The sequence below is a fragment of the Arctopsyche grandis genome, chromosome 3 (assembly GCF_051622035.1).
Source record: "Arctopsyche grandis isolate Sample6627 chromosome 3, ASM5162203v2, whole genome shotgun sequence".
NCBI lineage: Eukaryota > Metazoa > Arthropoda > Insecta > Trichoptera > Hydropsychidae > Arctopsyche > Arctopsyche grandis.
Genome location: NC_135357.1, coordinates 500315 through 521360, shown reverse-complemented (window position 1 = coordinate 521360; position 21046 = coordinate 500315). Strand labels below are relative to the sequence as shown.

Genomic DNA, 21046 nt, shown 5'->3' with positions numbered 1-21046 from the left:
TTACAAATACCGAGCGAAGCCGGGTAATAAAGCTAGTAAATATATAAAATTTAATGTCTGTTTGGCTGTCTGTCTCGTATAGGCTCCTAAACCAAGCCGATTACGATGGAACTTTCAGGATTTGTTGTATGCATGTCCGGGAAGCTTACTGTGAAAAAAAAACGGGAAAAAACCCCTTAATAATAATATTCATAATTACGATTTCACCGACGCGAAAGTATGAAGCCCATTGTGTAGTCAAGGAAATGTGTTTGTTGGTAACCATGTTATCAGTTGGTTTATGACGACACGGCGTTGAAGAGACATTAGTAGAGCTCTAACCATCACTTGAAACGGGAACGGGAATTACATGCCTTATTCTGGCATTGCAACGTATGCCGGGTTCAGCTAGTACAAGAATAAAATATCACCGAAAACTATCCACGGGGTGAATTTCAGGAAGATCACAACCACACAGACCAAGTATGGATTTCTGACTCCGGGTCGATCGTTTCCTATCAGAGTTTGCCAATTTATCTCATTTTCATTGAAACGGTTCCAACGAATTGGCAACTTTACCCGTTTTCTCGCAAAATCTCGAGTTTTTAGCAATCTCGAATTTCGCTGAATTGTATAACATGCTGCCAATTTACAAATGTGACCATAAAATGTCTGTGGATTTTAATTGATATTTAAAAAATGCTGCAAATTTACAAATTTGACCATAGATGTCTCTGTGGATGTTAATTGATATGTATTTACTTTGTATAATACTAATAATACTTGTATCAAATGTATGTATAATATTTCTGGCCGGGAAGGCGCATTGGGGTTACCTATTAGGCCTTCCCGGTATAAAATAAATAAATGACAGTTTTTATTTGCATTAACAAACTATATTAAAAAAGAGGAATATGTAATTGAACTTTATTTTAGATACTATTCACTTGGTACATCTTAACTTTATTCCCAATACATTTAACTCTAAAATAGATACTATTCACTTGGTACACCTTAACTTATAAAAACTAATTTTATTATAAAAAAAAATACGAAAAAGGTTAAAAAAAATATAGACAAATAAAAAACGATTTGTCACAAATAAAAACAAGCACGGTATAAGTAAATATAATTAAAATTATTAAATAGCAAAAATACAAACATAGTTTAAAAATATTGTGATTTATAAACTATCACCGACAATTTTGTGTGATTTAGCGATTTTAAAGTGTAAATAAATAAATTCCAGAGATAATAATTTTTCTTACGTGCAATATATATATATAGGAATGATTTTTAAACGAGCCGAACCGTATGTGTGGTTGGCCAAACTGCTAGGGATAAAGTGTGTGTGGTATGCATGGGAGAGACCGGATGCGTGTGGCTATGGTCACTTGTTGGAGAACAAGCCCGACGATATGGTTATAATAAATAGTTCTGACTGAATCTGCGCTTTTCACTTGGAATCCTTCACATCCGGATCCTATATATATATATGTATGTACATATGTATTTGTTGAAAATCATTTATATATGTACATAGTGTTGAATACATTTAACTAAAGTTGAATAATTTGTTTTTCGTGCAATATACCTATACATATGTATTAGTTACATAATTTTTAAGAAAGTGAATATGGTTATAATTAAAGTTTAATTAATTAGTCCGATTCTGTGTCTACACATTAAGGTCGCATGCCCGTCAAAATTTGGGTTACCTTTTAACATAATATTTTTCCCCCTGGAAAAATATTTCGGCTATCGCTAAGTTCTACTGATTCTATGACACAGTTGCGAAATGTGGTTTTCTAAAGTTTTAAAAACTATTTTCGAGTTTTAAAAGGTTCGTCACATCTGGCGTAACGAAATGTTGTGAAACGAATCGAAGACTGTATGAAAAATATTCAGATTGACTACAGACAGTACGTGTATTCATGTTACGTTTCATACGTAACACATTTCATATAACCATAATAAACAATGGAATGAAAAAGCTTTGATTAATATAAAGCAAAGTGTTTACCGCGAAATGTGTGATTGTTTATGTTTTTTTTTCCTTTGAAAATTCACGTAACAATTTCCCCCGCTTGAAATTCAAATATCCGAAAGCAAAGGAAAAATTCCGCGTAAAAGAAGTCGTATAAACCTTAATTAAAACTCTACTATACAAAATCAAAAAAAAAAAAAAACACGACGAAATCTTACAAAAGCGTTGTACATATGTATATAACATTTTTTACGTAAACTTTCTTGCCAAAATTAAAAATATTATTATTTTGCATCAATCAAAATTTAATTATCAATTTTTACTATATGTATATTCTAAATATGTACATACATACATACAATGTACATATTATGCTATGTAAAAATTAGCCTCAATATTAAATTTCCACGTTTGTTTATATTCTTCGTCTTCTTTTATATATATGTACGTACAGAATTCGCAACGTGCTCGAACGATGTTTCAAATAATTACGCATTGTTCTCGAACAACAATAATACACGTTTCAATGTTTTTCTTTTATTTTTTTTTGCTCGTACAAACAAGTTAATACAACCCCAAAGAGAAGAAGCAATAATTAAATAATATTTTAATCAGATCATGTGATTTTATAACTAGAGGTAGGATAGTCACAGTGTGTTCCATTGTTGTAAATCCTTTGTAAAAAAGGTTCGGCAAACCTTTAACAATGCATTTACAACCTTTGAACAATACGCGGCACCTTCTGGGTCCGGTGACTATTTATAACATACTAGCTGAACCCCGGCATGCGTTGCAATGCCATAACAACGCATGCAATTCCCGTTCCCATTTTTGTTCCCGTTCCCGTTCCCATTTGTCGGAAAAACGCAGGTAGCCAACACATTTGAAATTATTGCGTTGCAATGAAACTCATTCCCGTTTTTCCCGTTTCCGTTCCCGTTTTTTCCCGTTTTTTTTCACAGTAATCTTCCCGGACATGCACACACACAACAAATCCTGAAAGTTTCATCGTAATCGGTTCAGTGGTTTAGCAGCCTATTCGAGACACACACACACACACACACACATACAGACATTCATTTTTATATATATAGATTTAATATCTTAGATTATTAAACGAACAATTTTGCAATTTTGTCAATTTCCTTACTATTCTTAAAAATGTCCATTAAAATAGGGCTCGATTTTGCCCCCTCCCCTAGATTTGAACTGGTCTATCAACGTTGTTTAACCCTTTCGCGGGCCGTGGGAATACGGTTTCCCAGTGACTTAATTTGATTTAAAAAGCCGGTGGGTGTACATATGAGAATTTTTAAAAGCAATGACATTTAGCGGAAATCCCCACCAACACGATGCAATAGATTCCTTCTGTATCGATTGTAACATAATCATAATTCGTCCGTGTTTATGGTAAGCGGCGCGCGCGAGGGTTTGACAGCTGAATAAATAGAATACAACGTAGAATCTTATTTTTTAACTATATAAGAATTTTAACGATCGATTTATGTTCCTTGCACTTTGTTTTATTATATGTACTATAAATTATTATTGAATTGTTCCATATTCTTACGATTTTCGTTGATGGGAATAAATCTTCCCACGGATCTAAGTGAAGAAGTGGAGGGAGTGGGAACCCATTTTCTAATAAAGGGTTCGAAGTATAGAATATGTAGATATTGTAATCTTTAAAATACAGAGAAAAGATCAAAATATATTTGTAGTGGTTGTAAGGGTTCCTTTATGTGTATCACCGTGTTTTAAATTATTTCATAATAAATAATGTTTATTATTAGAATTGTTTTGTTGTTATTTTTTTGCTTGTTTATTTATACGAACAGGAAATTGTGTTCGATGTACCATTTTGTTTATAATTTTTTTTTTAACTTTTCAAAATAATGTTTTATGGGTATTATTATTTTTTTTGAATTTCATCTTTTGTTTGTTTATTTACTCTTTTAATTTTAAATATATATGATTTTATCTTAAAATGCATTTTTTTAAATTATATTTTTGCACCACCCAAAGATCCGTGGGAAGTATACTTCCCACTTTTTTTTCCATGTTTAAAACATATGTATTTATTAATTTTTTTTCCATATTTGCCTTAAATATGTAGTTTTTAGTAATACTATCGAAATGAAATTTATAAAAATCATCTAGAAATAATTCGCCCGCGAAAGGGTTAATGTATTATTATGAATTAAAATACTACAATACTAAACCAACAAATTTTTTAAAATTATTTTAATATTAATTCTATTGATAAAAATATATGCCTAAATAAAAAAATGATTAAAAGAAAAAAAAAAAAATTATATACTCATTTTTTAATATAATACACCCCCCCCCCCTACCTAGAAAGTCAATCCTAACTGGTCAAAAATTTTGCCCCCCTCTAGAAAAAGCTGAAATGACGCCCCTGCCTATAACAATACCCATACCTACCTGACTGATGTTCTAGATATATTTCTCAAAATTAATAAATGGTATTTTTCGAACAATTGAAGTTTGAGGAACTTGTATTTCGAACAATTGCATTAATCAGATAAATGACCTGCATTATAAGGTTGAAAATAAATAAATTAATATGAATTATAAAATAAATTCATTCCCTCCTTTATTGAAAATATTTCAATAAATAAAAAAAATAGCCAGCCTGTCAAACGCGGGCTCAGGTGTGTGACTTTTTGTTTTTCTTAAGTGTTCTCGGATTTTTCTCGAGACGAGAAAAGAACATAATTCATATTCTCTACTAACGAACAATAATAGCCGGTGCTAATTGGCGGGGGAGGTCGGACTTAGCCTTATGCGGCCCGACCGCGAAAATAAATATAAATAAAGTTTTATAATTAACGGTAAGTCGACCACCTGCGAATTATTAAAAAAAAGTATAGATATATATGTACATATGTATGTATATAAAAAGATAGAGCGAGAGTTTGTGCAGTTTAGCGGCGCGTAATTTATGCCCCGGCATTATAGGAGTTAAAAACTTGAATGTGCATTTGAGAATTATTATCTTCGAATTAAGGTGACAGCTCAAGTATGATACTTCCGTCGATAAATACACATGTGTTTACTTTAAAAATATCACACATTAGTTTGCTCAACCTATGTAAACTTTTTTATTTGAATTACAGACACGTCAACGAGCGCCGAATATTTGAAAAGCGTGTAAATCAACGCTTCTCTGACTATCTTATCTCGACAGGGATATATGTATGTAAGTATATAATTACCTATACACAGTACATTAACCCCGATAAATTAGAATTGAGTAAGCATTCGATCAATCATTCAATACCATAACTTGACAAAAGTTTCCATTTCGAATATTTTCATTCGCTATTCGAATATTTGAAAAGTGTAGAAATTTGAATATTTTTAGTATTTAAATACTCGATATTCGAACATTTCGTAGACAATTCAGTATTTTATTTTTAAAAAATCAATACCACAGAGACTTGACAGGTAGCCAAAGCGTCACTGTGGTTATAATACAAATATAAGTAAACATAAATCAAGAATAACAAAAATCATAAAAATAAATAAAAATCAAATAAGAACAATAATATATAATATGTAGGATGTGTTCGACCAACTCAACATAACTGGCATTGAAGAGGTCCAAGTAATGTGCCAGTAATTTAATGAGTCGAACTCGAGAGGGGGGAGTTCATGAGCACGTTTGTTTTAGCCCCAATTTGCAAAAAGATATCATGCTTTCGCAAAACCCTATTTATCTATTGATTTTCCGGGGCCAAAAATTTTAGCTTCTCCAGGATACATCTAATATACATCGAATCGAAACTAATGTGCTAACTATGGGTTGGAAAAAAAATAAGTGCTTACAAAAAATACAATACACCAAGATCTCTATTTCAGTGTAGAAATATACATAGAATGTGGAAATATTAATTTAAATTAAGGTTTTGCCTACTGCCAAGGTAAATGAAATAGGGTTCAGATACAGGTATACTGCAAAAATCGATTGGTTTTTTTTCAACATATTAAGCTATTTTCACAAGCAGACGTTCAAGGCGATACGGCATATATCCTCAATATACCCAATATTTAATCGCCATAGTTCTATGCCTATGCTTCACCGGTATGGAATATAGCCAATACTTCACTTGTATGGAATAACGCCTAAATACTATCAAATCCAAGCTCCAAATAATACAAAATAAATCCCCAAATATAATTTATAACACACCATATGGGTATATATGATACTAACTTGAAAAAACTGCATGCCATAAACAATATTCCGTTAGTTACAGACATTAATAACAAACTAACCAGTAGATTATATGACAGAGTCAATAATAACCATTCTAACACACTTGTGAAGAGTCTCGGTGATTACAACAAAATGTCTTAAATTTTATTATGTATTAGATGTATTATGAGCATTTATAAGAATTTAAAATAGATTTTTGAGCTCTTTTTCCTATTATGCTGTACATTAACATTAGAATAATACATATATAATACTATAATTACTAACAAAATTAAATTAAAATAGAAAATGATCAGTAGATCAGTAGCTATCAAAATACATATAAGATGTATTGTGAACATAATTTAGTAATAATAAAAAACATTTAAAAATCAAAATCAACAGATTACAGATCTCTATTTATAGAGTGTGGAAATATACATAGAATGTGGAAATATTAATTTTAATTAAGGTTTTGCCTACTGCCAATATATAAACGCCTAGATCCGTCCTCGCGTCGTCGTTCAGGTGAAATCGGCCTTGCGCATTCATTCAACTGCGGGCAAATACAATCGACCAGAAAAGCCACCCTTTGACGTCTCTCGTCCGATTTGAGAAATGCACTACGTTCAGACATCGATGAAGGAGAAAAAATAAAAAAAATAAAACGAGAAATTGTAGTCGTATATGTGCGCAGCCGGTGCCACGAACCCAACATTGGGGTTTCTCAATATCGTCATTCGAGACCCCGAGTCTTATATTTTAAAAATGAGGATTTACTGCGGCTTTGCATTATATTGTAGCAGGCGATATTGTACATTGCGGCAGTTGATTATTGCGAAGCAAATCCTCAATTTGAAGCGCACCTGCTCCTTTTACGGGAAAGTCGCTCCGACCCATCCCTTGCTCGGGGTGGTTCGGCTCCCTAATGCATCTCCTCATTATTGCCTTAATAATTCAGGAGACATCTACATGTTGCGTAACAGGTTTTATTTCCATGGCTAGACATGCCAGCGATCGATTGGAAACACTGCGAGCCACTCACTTGATGAACGCGAGCACGCGACGATACCACCAGAGACCATCTGTCTCCATCGTCATCTCACCTACCCCACTTATCTCCACATGTAATACTATGAAATGAGACATTTTTTGTATATTTGTCAATTAAATCATAAACAGAGAGCTTAGTATTTTGATAACATTAAATGAAGCCACAGTTTTTAGGTTTAGTTAGGCCTTCTCTACTTTATGTGATAACAGACTTTATCTAAAGTAGACCACTGGTGGAGATATTTGTCTGTAGATTTGCTGTTGTAATGATTATCAGTAGGGATTGCAATACTGGTATACATACAATAAACGTCAAAATTTCAACATCGGTAAGTTTTAAAATTTACCGTAGTAATTGGATTACTCAATATACTAGTACGGGTTTTTAGCTCGCAATTTTGCCGATTTAAAATTCAGCACACTTCCAATTAAGCCTTTTAAACGAAAACAAAAAATAGTGTGGCCAGAACTCTATCTCAATAAACATGTTTCAATAGAAAATACTCAATATAAAATAGTATTAACAGTGGGAAAAAATTCCAAGTAAAAATACGTACTTTTGACTTTTGATTTGAACTGGACAACTACTTACAAGAGATTTGAAAGCTGAAAAGTACTACAAATGAAAGATAAAATACCCGACTATAGATTTCAATGTTCATTTTGAACAGGAAATGGACAGATTTTGAGACATCGACCGAACAATACCAAGATATAGAAAAATCGCGCGATTTAAAAAACATATATATCTCCGAATCTCGAGCCAATCAACATTTTTTTATTAGCAGATTCGTGTTTACTGGGAATAGATCTATAAGAAAAGTCATATCTCGTCTATGAACCATTTTTCGTGTCGAACAGTGTTATTAGTCACATTGCGATCGCCCAAGACAATTTTTGCCATGAAAATCGCGAATACGGAGTATTTGGCACTCGAGTTTTCGTTAGTATGATGGACTTTTCGGCTACCAGATGTTCCGTTATATGCAGAGATTTTAGTGACTTTTGAGCGAGCGCTTTGTGACCAATAATCACCGAACCATTTACCGTAAACTATTTAATCGCGAATTAAGAATATATTGCATATTATTGTATAATATTACATTAAAAATTGATGCAAATGGCGTATTGTGGATAAGGTTGTCTCGAATTTGTTTATTTTCACTATTAAATGTGGCAATTTCAAATTGATAAATCCACTGGCAACACAGACTAACCAAATCGTAATAAATGCGATTAGACGGTTGTTTTAATTTTGATTGAAACTTTCAAATGGTCCAAACTTTAAATAAATAAATACGATTGGTTAAAAACATTCACTGGCAACATAGAACAATCGTAATAAATGCGGTTGTTTCGATTATGTCAGTTGGTTGTTTCAATTATAATCCAAACTTTCAAATGGTCCAAACTTTAAGCAAATAAATATGATTGGTTTAAAATAAAATAACGAAAAAAAATGTTTCTTATTATGAATTTACTTTAATGCATTTATATAACACTAGTGGTTTTACCAGGCTTCGCTCAGTATTTTTTTTTATAAACAGCTTAAACATGGCGAATCTAATAGTAAATATTCATTTGTTTTTTTATTAAATTTATTTGAATCGAAAAAAAAATAATTCAAATTCAACCATATCGAACTTTGATTTGCTTTTTGATTACCACATACATACATACATACAAAGTCTCTTTCGAAATTATATATTAGATTATTTACATGATATTTGTGTATTATTATTGATTCAATCTAGCTGAACGTTTTAGGAAAAGTAACCACAGTAGGAAAAGTACAGTTTCATACATAATTCACGATTTTTTTTCATTTACCGGTAAATATCTGTATATCGGTAGTAGGAAAAATCATTTAACGTTGACCGGTTTATGAAATATGACGGTAAATTGCAAATCCTATTTCTCGGACGGACGAACGACTTGTTTGCCGACTGATATATGTAACTTTTTTAACAATACAATCAATCGGGTGATGGTGATAGGAACGAAATATTATTAAACAAAAATGTATTGCCTTTAGAAGAAACAAACTATTATTAAATAATAGACTGAAAGATTTATCTACACAATTAGGACACAAGGCGCACACGTCGACACAAGACTTTGTCTGATTTGGATATGGGATAGACCATTTGTACCGTTAGTAAACAGAGCGCAGCGACTTTAGTACTTGGTGTTTAAGGTAATTCGTAGGTTTTTTGAAGTTCAGACTAAGAAATTATGAAAGTCAAATTTTCAGAAAGGTGTTCGGTGTTGGGCAAAAGCAAAAAGCCCATCGTGAGCCGTAATCGAGGTGGTTTTTGATGCGCGTGTGGCGCAAAATGGTCGGTTGGCATGCAACGCCCGAGGGGTCCCTCTCTCGGGTCTCCGGGGACCCATTTTTAAAGGTTCCCGGCGTAAGTTCAAGTGTCGGGAGGGCCGGTAAATATTCGTTTGGCCCTCTGAATTGTTGCCCTCCTCCCGGGCATACACACACACACACACACAGGCATCAGACATCAGACATCAGACATCAGGCATCAGGAGCGGCACGCGAGCCCATACGACTACAGACCCAGAGCCGAGAGCAGAAAAGAGTGGGCTGGGGGGTGTCTACACAACTGTGTGCCATGCAAAGGAAGATTCACGCGCTCGGATAATGGCAGCCGAACGAAATGTAAAAAGGAAACGCGTATACATTTTTGATGAGACTCGTTTGACTTTCGTCGCTAACTCGAATTTAATGACTAAGCAGTCGAGGCCGCTTTCAAATACCCACGTTTCACACTCAAATTACGCCTTTGCCTCGACCGAGCCTTAATCTCGACCAAAGCCTGCGATCGATCGTCTCTACTTTTTCGAGTGTAAACTTCTACACTGTCGGTTGAGTGAATTCGCGTAATTTGACGTAACGTAAGCGCCCATCTCGCAGCTTTGCGGTTTTTTGAAAATTTCTGCTTAGCATATCAGAATGTGCTAAGCGTATTGTCTCTTCGGGAGAAAAACTCAAGCAGGTGAGGGAGAATGTGTTGTTTCGAGAGTCGACTTTTAACCAAACAAATATCACGTTGGTGCCCTCCTCTCCCCTTTTCCTTTTGTAACTATATTATCATTATTACTAGAGAACGGAGCCACTTTGCGTCGTTCATTGTTTATTTGCTCTCTAGCTTTGTACTACAAAGCTAGAGAGCAAAAAAAAAGGTTCACCATAAAAATTAACAATGCACGGCGAACAATGAACGGCGCAAAGTGGCTCCGGTCTCTAATTATTATAGCCACTCACCATCCACTGCTGGATGAAGGCCTTTCCAACACGTTTCCACTCGTCTCTGTTTTGCGCAACTTTCATCCATCTCATCCCACACATTTTTCTAATTTAATTTACCCATCTTCCTTTTACCCCTTTTCACTCTCTCATGTACCACTTTAGCACTACTTTTGTCCATTATTCCAGCCAAGTGGCGAATGCATTGCGATTTCAATATCATTACTCTATCCACTATGTCCACTACTCTTGCCATACTTCTCACCCACGTATTTTGCTTGCTGTTTTTCCTCGTTATGCCGAGCATACAGCGTTCCATAATTCTATGAGTGCATTGGACTTTGTGTAGCATCTTGGCGTTCAATGTCCAGGTTTCACATCCATACGGCATCACTGGCATTGCTTCATGCAGTGGCATTTTTTATTAAATTTACCTAAATGAGACAGGCAAAACACTCATATAATATATAATTTCGAAAGAGACTTTGTATATATGTTTGTTTGGGTCGTAGATTCCGTGACGTTAAATTTAATAAAAAAACAAATGAATATTCAATTAAATTTAATAAAATGTTTACTATTAGATTAGACTTATTTCAGCGGTTTATATTACAAATACCGAGTGAAGCCGGGTAAAACCACTAGTTTAGTATAAAACATATTGAATGTGGGTGACTGCATACACATTCGCTATTTTTAAAAAATATTTTCAGCATGGTGGACCACTGTGCACCGTTTATATTTATACGTAAATCTTAGACGGCAGTTTTATAATATACAAAGCGCTGATTTATCAAAAAATGATAGATGCGAAAAGAGAAGGCTGTTACTAGGACTTTTGCGATTTCGCTTGCATCAGCAAACTTTCATAAACCCAGACGGTCAAGTATAGGGGTTGGACTATTATATAGAAAATGTAATGGAAAAAAAATACAATGTAAATAATCAAAATATATTTATATATACGATTTTATTTGGCTACAAACGAAAAATTCGTATATACATATTTTAGATTGTAAGTTCTGTTTGAAGGTAAAAATCAAGCTGTCAAAATTTGTTCTATACACATATACAACTAAATCAATGGTGGGGGGCGCAACTCAAGCAAGTAGACTACAGGTACATATATGTATGTGAGCGTTATGACTTGTCTGAAATTGACATTGATAAGTTAACATTCACACAAAACCTATCTACATATGTACTTGTCGTTGGTTAAGTTCATTCTATCAAATGAATTGATTAAGTTGGGGCTACATCTAGTTAATGAAAAAGCAATTTTACTAAAAAAAATACAATCCACTATAAATAATTCCGCCGACTAACATAATGAGCTCGAAAAACTTCGGTTCTATTGCCTCCTAAAATAATATAATCGCCAATCTAACATCTATGTATTTTCACACACGATGCTCAGTAGTTTTTTTTTTAGGTCAGTTGGAATAGTCATCAACGTTAGGCAAAATAGGTTAGGCGCTAAAACACGTGTCTTGTCGATTTTTAAAACATGTTAAATCGCAACGACTTAAACGACGGAGACATTTTGTTTACGACGATTAAACACAGCGCAAAGTTATTAACGAGAAAATGAGACTCGACGGAGATGAAACTTTTTATTTAATTTATGACGAGGAGGCGTGATTATTTTATTAATGTTTTTTTTTCTTGTTTTCGTCTCAGTAGAGGTCTCGATTGTCGCCGGAGATGTCTCCGTGGAAAGACAAATATTGTTTTTGAATCGGACATTTTTGGACAGGAGCCGAGCAAAAAAGAGCCTCGGGGCTAATTAGGGCCGCGTCAACCAACTTTCACAATTCGGTCGCGATAACAAAGTTTAATTTAATGAAAACAGCCGAGGTTAGGACACGACACAAAAAAACTCTTGTGGGAAGGAAGAGGAGGATTTGGGCGAGGGGGAGGGGGAGGGAAACGCCAATTCCGATATGGATAGGGGTCCTTTAGGACAACCCGTAAAACCCGACTGTCGGGGTATCAGGTCTGTGCCATCTCTCGACGGAACCGAAATCGTCCTTTGTTCGCAGCAACGCAAGAAATCACCGCAAGCACTCCTCAAATTGCATACATTTTAAAATGGCAACGACGCCATTTTTAGATCAGCGTATCGGATAAACGGCGCCGAAATCGCACACGACCGAATTTCGCACTATTCCCACTCAAAGTGAATATCTTCTGAAGATTGCGAAATCTCAAAGTGTGAGTATTGGCCACGTTTGAAACCGCACAAGCGTTCAATCGCACCAACGAACCGGTCTGGAGTATTAATTGAAAAAAACGTACGTGTCATATTTTTAGGAATAAAAAATCATCATTAGAGGTAGGACCGGAAGCGTGCTTTTTGAGTCTACTTTCCAGGAAATAGAGCAAACTAAAAAATGAGCAATGCCCGGCAAACAATAAACAAAGAACGGCACGCTTCCGGTCCTACCTCTAATCATCATCATCATCATCATCTACAACCATTCACCATCCACTGCTGGATGAAGGCCTCTCCAACACGCTTCCACTCGTCTCTGTTTTGTGAAACTCTCATCCATCTCACCTCACACGTTTTACTAATTTCACCTACCCATATTCCCTTCAGTCTTCCTTTAACCCTTTTGCATTCTTTCGGGTACCATTCTAGCACTTTTTTTGTCCATTTTTCTGGCCACCACGCCCGCCCATTACCATTTAAATCTCTTCACTCTATCGACTACCCTCGTCATACTTCTCACCCACGTATTCCGTGTCCTGTCGTTCTTCGTTATGCCAATCATACAACGTTCCATACTTCTTTGAGTGGATTGGAATTTGTGTAGCAACTTGGTGTTCAATGTCCAAGTTTCACGCCCATACGTCATCACTGGTAAAACACATTAATCGAAGATCTTTTTCTTCAGGCAAAGTAGCATTTTTGATTTAAAAATCGCATTCATTCGTCCAAATGCATTTCATACGTCTCTTTATTATTTCATGACACTTCAATTAGAAACACTATAATATCCTAGTCACTAGTGTCTCTATCCTAAACTTAAATTTCGACAACGTGCACTTGGCCTCTGACGTTTCGATCAGTCGTTATTCGTGTGTTGAGATGAGGAAGTATTGCGAAGGAGATGGCGCTACATGTTTGAGTTAGATCCATAGATTAAAAAACGACGGTTCTCAAAATGCCGGAAGAAAGGTTGTAGAAAAAATATTATGTAGAGGCTGGAAGAAACAAAAGTTAAGCCCATTGATGTATAATACACATAGATGGGCCCTGACGTGTCGGAGATCTTGTCTTCACTAACTGAGGGGTGCGGGGGGTTTAACTAGCGGGGAAGTTGGGTTTTTTCCCTACGACGCAGCGGTACCTACCTACCTACTAAGAGAAACTGTGCATGCGCCATGTATTTTGCATGCGTCAAAAGGGAGACCAGTATAAGACGTGAGGGCGGACCTAGTGTATTATACATCAATGGTTAAACCTGTTAAAGTTTGGATTTCAATTAGGAACTGGTTCTTTCAAGATACAGTAGGACGAAACAGAAAGAGCTGGGAAACAGAAACAGATGAATTCAATCTGTCAGAAGTTGGAGCAGGACTTATGTATGATACCTCATTAAGACCCTATCTTTGATTAATTCTAGATATGCTTCTAGAAATATCGACTGCATACATATGTACTTCCAAAAACCTGACGCACTAATTCTACCCCCTCCTTACTCCATTATAACATAATTTAATCATACATACAGGGCCGTAGAGAAAATCCAGGCCCCGGTGCAAATTTGATAATCTGCCCCCCCCCCCCCCTTGACACTATATACATATACATACATCAGATTGATACATGTTCATTATGGGTTAAAATAATCAACATAGAAAACAGGTAAATAATAAAAATAAATTCGTACGACAATATTATTAATTTAAAAACTAACATTGATTTGAAATATTCTAAATCCAGTCTACCGTTCGCAATTACGTATAACGCAAAATTTTAACATGTTTGAATAACGTATTTTCCTAAAGTCGAAAGACAAACGGATACTTTTAACGATTAAAATCAATCATTTAGTAGTATATTTCTGTTGAATTCTTCTAGGAATAGCACGTGCATCATATTTGCAATTTTAAGATAAAAGTTTCATAGAAAATTTTCAAATAGGTAAATGTGAAAGATTTTATCTTTATTATCGATGTAAAAATGCACTAATCTCGTATTTTTAACTGGCCACTTGTCACCTGCTTGAATCGGCCAAGGGTTATTTTACTAATTTGTTTTGGATATTGTGACGAGGGAACTGACCATTCTGAACACCAGAACAGATCTTTCCCTGAATTTTATTATGCCATAAGTAGGTAAAATTCGTTACTCGAAAACAATTATACCATTTTGCTTAGTGTCCAAAAAAGGCCAAATAATGCTTTTATACTTTTGCTAAAAATGTACATATTTGCGGGGGCCCAGGGCCCCCTTCGAAAGCCGGGCCCGGGTTATTTGCATACCCTCTCCCCCCCCTCTCGTCGGCCCTGCATACATATGTATATCTACATACATCAACTGTTGCAGTTAAAAATCTTTGAAAGACTTCAGACTTCGGAAACACACCGTTACCGCGTTATCACGACCGAATGTGAAAAAATCGGGGTGAGGTATAAATGTATATGTACTATGCATTCTTAGCTTATGTAGAATGGGTGTACAAGAAGGTATAAATTGAAATGAATTAGCATGTGATAGAGGTTAAAAAAAAAGTAAAGTATGGGTCTGTGTGGTGGTAAACATGCATTTAGCGGAGACGCAATAAGGCTCGCCCTTTGTAAGTAATGAAAGAATGTGGGCGAGGGTGGAGACCCTTATTAATCGCACAGCGGAGCGTCCCTCGGGCACTTTCTCTTAGTTTTCATTCCGAGACAAGATGCTTTATAATGGGATTACTCACTGTGCGCCACTGCATTGCCTCCCAGACCCAACTGCATCGAGAGATCTATACATACATATATGAATCATTGCACATCTCCCTCCCCCCTTTCCCCCTTGGACTATTAAAACAAGCCCTTTCTACTATTTACTGCCTCGGTCTTTTTTCTTCGTTTGAATGTCTCAATCAAACTTACGCAATTCGCTTTAGTTTAACTCCACTTTATACCCCAATAATATTTCAACGATATAAATTCAATCATTCGTTTTTACGGTTTGTAGAGCGTGTACAATAAAACTATAAGGGATTTAATTAGAAAGGCGATTATAATGGTTAAGCATGCATATTTAACCAGCATGGACTAATGGTTAGCATATCTTGCTATGGTCAGTGTGGTTATGAGTTCGACTCACACTGGTTGCTACTGGCTAGACCTTGGTTTGTGACCGTTTCAATTTTTCATTGAAACGATTCCTGTAAAATCGGCTTTCCCTCCCCATTTCTCTCGCAAAATTTTGAGTTATTATGTTATATGCTAGAGGTAGGATAGCCAAGGGGCCGCTCATTGTTCCATTGTTGTAAATCCTTTGTAAAAAAGGTATTTGAACACTACGCGGCACCTTCTGTGTCCGGGCTTTTTATATCTCAAGGTTCGCCGGGTTTCTCTCCATAGATGTCTCTGTGGATGATTGTTGTATAAAAAATCGTATTGTTGTATAAATGTTTGTTGATCGTATTGTATACGATGTTTGCAATGCACTTTGCTATGTTTGACCGTTTTTCGGACGTAGTTCATTTTTCCAGTATTATCTAATTTGCCTATTTTTTTCTATAGATACAGTTGCCATACATAAAATATAATATGTATTTCAATAAAATAAATAAAAAAGTGCTATTTATTAATAAGAATATAGATATTTTCGTTTTAAATATTTTAGATAAGATCCGTCGTTTCCTTTTTATCTTTGTCGGGAGGTTTATATCTACTTTTGTATTTAGGTTTGCACAAATATAACGATATCGATCCGCAATAAACATGATTTCCTGTTTTAAACTATTCGGCCACTTTCAGGGTATTATTTTTAAATAAATATGAACATCCCTGCTGGCAGTTAAAAAAAAGTCTTACTTGGACAAAAAAGTATTTAGTTAGCAGTAGTTTAATACAAAATAGTCTCAATGAACGGGCATAGCAGGTACTAATATACCAAACCAAGTATTCAAATTATTTCCTTTCAAGAGATGCGAGAAAAATATCAATTTCTTGACTGGTTTAGGTCTTTTATAAGTAGAAAAAAAGTTAAATCCCAAAAATAGCTCCCGTGATCACCACTGATGTACGACATGTACGTAGTAACACTAGGTGAAGTTTAATAATCAGAATTTGACTCATTTAAACTCAGGATCGATTACTGATCACATTGTCATGGTTTATAAAATATGTGTGTATGTGTGTGTGTGTGTTTATGCCCAAATATATAAACTACGCCCAAAAAACAAAAGCTCGCATGGCCACCACTGATCTACACACATACGGTCTGAATTAGAATATCCCAAAGCAGTATACCAAATTATGTCGTTCTAAATAATTTAAAATGATATATTTGCATAGCAGACAAACAATTTTTATTTTGTACTAGTGGTTTTACCCGGCTTCGCTCGGTATTTATAATATAAACCGCTTAAACATGACGAATCTAATAGTAAACATTTTATTTTAAATAAATTTATTTGAATATTCATTTGCTTTTTTTTTATTAAATTGACTGTCACGAACAAACAAACATATTTACTAAGTCTCTTTAGAAATTATATGTATACCAGAATCCGCCCCCCCCCCCGGCACCCTCCGGGGCCTTCGCCCCCGGCGAGAAGGCACCTTCAAATAAAAAAAAATCGGAAAAATCGAATCGGCGCCTATGAATTGAAAAAAAAAATCGAATGTGGTGTTTCCAACCAACCAACCAATGTTACATATATGCATACATACATATGTATATACAAAGTCTCTCTCGAAATTATATATTAGATTTGAGGAAAAGAAGTAGCATCAAAAACAAAATTCACACATAGCGGTTGTGAGAGAGTTCCCAATGCATGTTTGAGCGCTAAGGCAAGGAAATTTTCTAAAAACTCGATACCGAGTACATAAAATGTGAAAATTTCTCACGAATACAATACTTCATCCACTGACACCTAGTAAATAGATAAAGTAAAAAAATTATAATAGTTTCTCAAGTCCATGGGTGAAAAATAAGCGGCAAAGTTGAGAGCAAAGTTCTCGCTCTAGTGGAGTGGGTCTACAACATAACGTCACGAATTTAAAAGGTTTTTTGCGATAGGAAGAAGAAAATGAAAACGAAAACGAAAAGAGACATGTATGTAGAAGTAGTAGGAGTGAGTATGTAGAAATTTTTAAAATTCACACCTTGAAGAGGTCCTTCGTAGCCCATAAGTTGTGGAATTTCCCTCCACCCACCCCCATTCGTGCGGAGAGAGAGACGAATTACGTTTCCCATCACGTACTCTCCCGACTCCTTTACACCTTCCGTCTTCATTCTTGCACACTTACACTTCGACAGTTTGTCAATGGGATTAGGGATAAAGGTCCAAAAGCGTGTTAGAAAATAATTGCGGGATGCTTTTCTCTTTTTCCAAAAAAATAAAAAATAAAAGTGGTCCAGGTGAAATAGAAAAAAAAGAAGTAAAAAACCTCTCGCATTGCAATCAATGCGCATAATGGGTATATAAGGGAGTGTTGTCCTCGAAAAGCGGGGGGTCACAGGGTGGACAAGAGGAAACCGTCCTAATCGGCCCCCAGTAGCCCATCATCACGTTTTGCAAATAAACAAAGTGGAGGTGGATTGTGTGTGGGTGGGTGTGTGTGGAGTAAGCAAATTGCAACTCACCCGGTTAAGTACGCGTGCCCGGGGAATTCCCTCGCTATTTTTTTCATACTCGCCTCTTTTCCTAAGAAGTTGTGTTCTCTTTTACATACATACATGTTCTCTTACATATGTACGTACGAGTTTAACAGAGTATTCCCACATCTACTCGGCTAATGCGGCCGATACGCTCTCGCTCGTGGATGATCGATAAATTTATACCGTTTTGCATTTTTAATGGACATACTTACTATCTATGCATACTTTTCAAAATGTTGCGCCAAAAAATATTATGCTTCCGTAAAACAATTTACTTAATTTACTACGTATGTATATAAAATACTAGCGTAGTGAGAGTGGGTCTCTAGAGACGGCATACTGTTTTTAGTCTACGAACCTTATTTTTTATTTTATTTTTACATAGATACATCCCAGGAAGGTTTGACAGGAAGACGCCAATGCACCTTCCTGGAAAATTAATTGCAAACAATGCAGCATTTTATTATTACATAAATCACTGTATTTCCAGAAGCTGAAGAACACGATATAACAATTGATTAATTAATCTATGGATTTATATTTTGTAAATATTGTTTACAAATTATACACACAATAAATACAGAAGATTTGTGACAACAGGAAAGATGATTTTTCGCCAATTTTGAGGAACCGTTTAAACAATGATGAGATAAAATTGGCAAAATCTGATAATAAACGATCGATTTGGTGTTAAACATACACGCTACCATTAAGCCATACTGCTGGCTTATGATATAACACGCGCCGCATCCCTCATATTACACGATTTTCTGCAACAATGCCTCACGCCCCAACAATGAATTACATATGTATTTTAAAACGATGAAGGACTATAAATCCTCCATAGTCGAACCGATCTAGAGATTTACATAAAATGTACAAGCTATCGCTGGGTTTCCCAAACTATGTTCCGCGGAACACCAGTGGGTCCGCTGAACCTGAATAGGTGTTCCGCGAAAGGTTTTATACACTATAACACATTTAAAGATCGTCTACTTCATATTGAAAGGCGAGTGATGATCAACATCAACTGATGTTTATGACGTCAAGTATCTAGGTACAGGCGGAGGACCATTAAAAGTATTACAATTTTAATACAAGAGAAAAAAAATTTGCATCTTTCGATAAAAAAATAAAATTCTGCAACGATATTAGGATGCAACTTACCAATATTGTGCCTAATATCAAAAAGATATGCAATTCAAGGACTCAAAATCATCAAGTGCTTTATTTATTCATAGTTTTATGTTTATATTATATTACAGCTTTCTATTTAAAAATAATTACTAAATAAATATTGTGTTTTAATAACATCTTTTTTTTAATTTTTACTAGTAGGAATTACCCAACCTAAAAAATAAGCCGTTAAAATTTCTGGGTTTGCGAAGTTTTATATTGCAGAAAAAGTTTGTGAAACCCTGTGCTATCGCATTCACCCCCCATCGACCCGCAATGACCAATTACATTTCGTTTCAGCTTCGCATTGAATTTTGGTCAAGAAATACAACATTGTGGTGCGTATAGCGGTTGCTAGAATTTGACTTGTATTTTACAAAGTTTCAAAAGCGTTAATTGCATCGTGTAAGTGCCGCTTCCAGTTTTAGATAAAACTGAAAAATAAAAAACCTCGGCTCATTAACGATCTGTACAGCGCGAAAGAAACAGTACTAAAAGACGCATTCGGGGTATGTAATTGGCTAGAATTAAAAAGTGTAGTTTTTGTTTATTTTTGCGAAATGGTAAAACAACAGTGGTGTGTTTATTTTAGTAGCCGTCGTCGTGTCCACATTGTCTGTTAAATAAAGGGACAAAACTAATAGTGAAGTCGGCGTAATCAACAGTTGCGTAACTTTATTTATCCAATAATCACCTGAGGGTAACTATCTCTCTACATGGCATCGGGATGAAAACTTACACGACAAACAAACGCCACAGCAAGGAATATACAATTCAAAATGTCCGAAATGTCCGGGGGAGCATTCGCATTAAAATACATACATATTATATTATGTTCTGCCTTCAGAACTGCTACTTACTGCCTACTAGTTTTGCTATCGATCTATTGTATCGAGAGACAAATCGTCTCGATGAGTTGTACAGCTCGTTGAAATTCGAATCGCATCGTTTCATTACTCGGAAGATTCAAAAGTTTCATCTCAAGTGAATTTCAAGTACAAAATTACTAATAACGTTCGATTCCCCATACGGTTGAAATATTTTACCGATTCACCATACATAAGTTGTTTGAAGTACAATAATTAGCACTATTATACTAGGAAATCTAAATTTCGAACACAACTGATACATAACAATGACAAAGTTCAGGCTTTCGCGGTTCAAGAAACTACTTATTTTTGTATGAAGCATGAAATAAATGGTTGCTCTGGCAGAATAGCGGATACTAAAGTCAAGATGGTTGAATTTAGAGGTAAGGCTGACCTTATCCATTATCCTCTAAATATATATGTACATATATGCATAGTATAATAGTTAGCATACAGCAGTTCAAATGAAAGATGAATTAAATCTAAGAACGTTAAATAAAGCAGTTGTAAAATATACATACATTTTTATTTTATTTAAAATAAATTTATATTCCCCCATGTCATTACGGGTCTTCCCAGAGCGACATCTATGGTATTTAAATTTATAGATCATAAATTTTGAAATCATATTCAAATAGTGGCGACTAGGGATTGCAATTTAGAGTCA

At 35.1% G+C, this 21046-nt stretch overlaps 2 protein-coding genes across 2 annotated transcripts in view; both read right to left on the bottom strand.

Annotated features, from left to right (window-relative positions):
* Positions 1–21046, bottom strand: part of LOC143909988 (uncharacterized) — a 171639-nt gene that overhangs the window by 39020 nt on the left and 111573 nt on the right. The window lies entirely within an intron of this gene.
* The window catches only part of LOC143909990 (uncharacterized), a 152036-nt gene that overhangs the window by 45571 nt on the left and 85419 nt on the right, over positions 1–21046 (bottom strand). The window contains exon 2 of the mRNA XM_077428316.1: positions 6529–6604. The gene's annotated coding sequence lies outside the window, so the exon portion shown is untranslated. The remainder of the gene's footprint in view (positions 1–6528; positions 6605–21046) is intronic.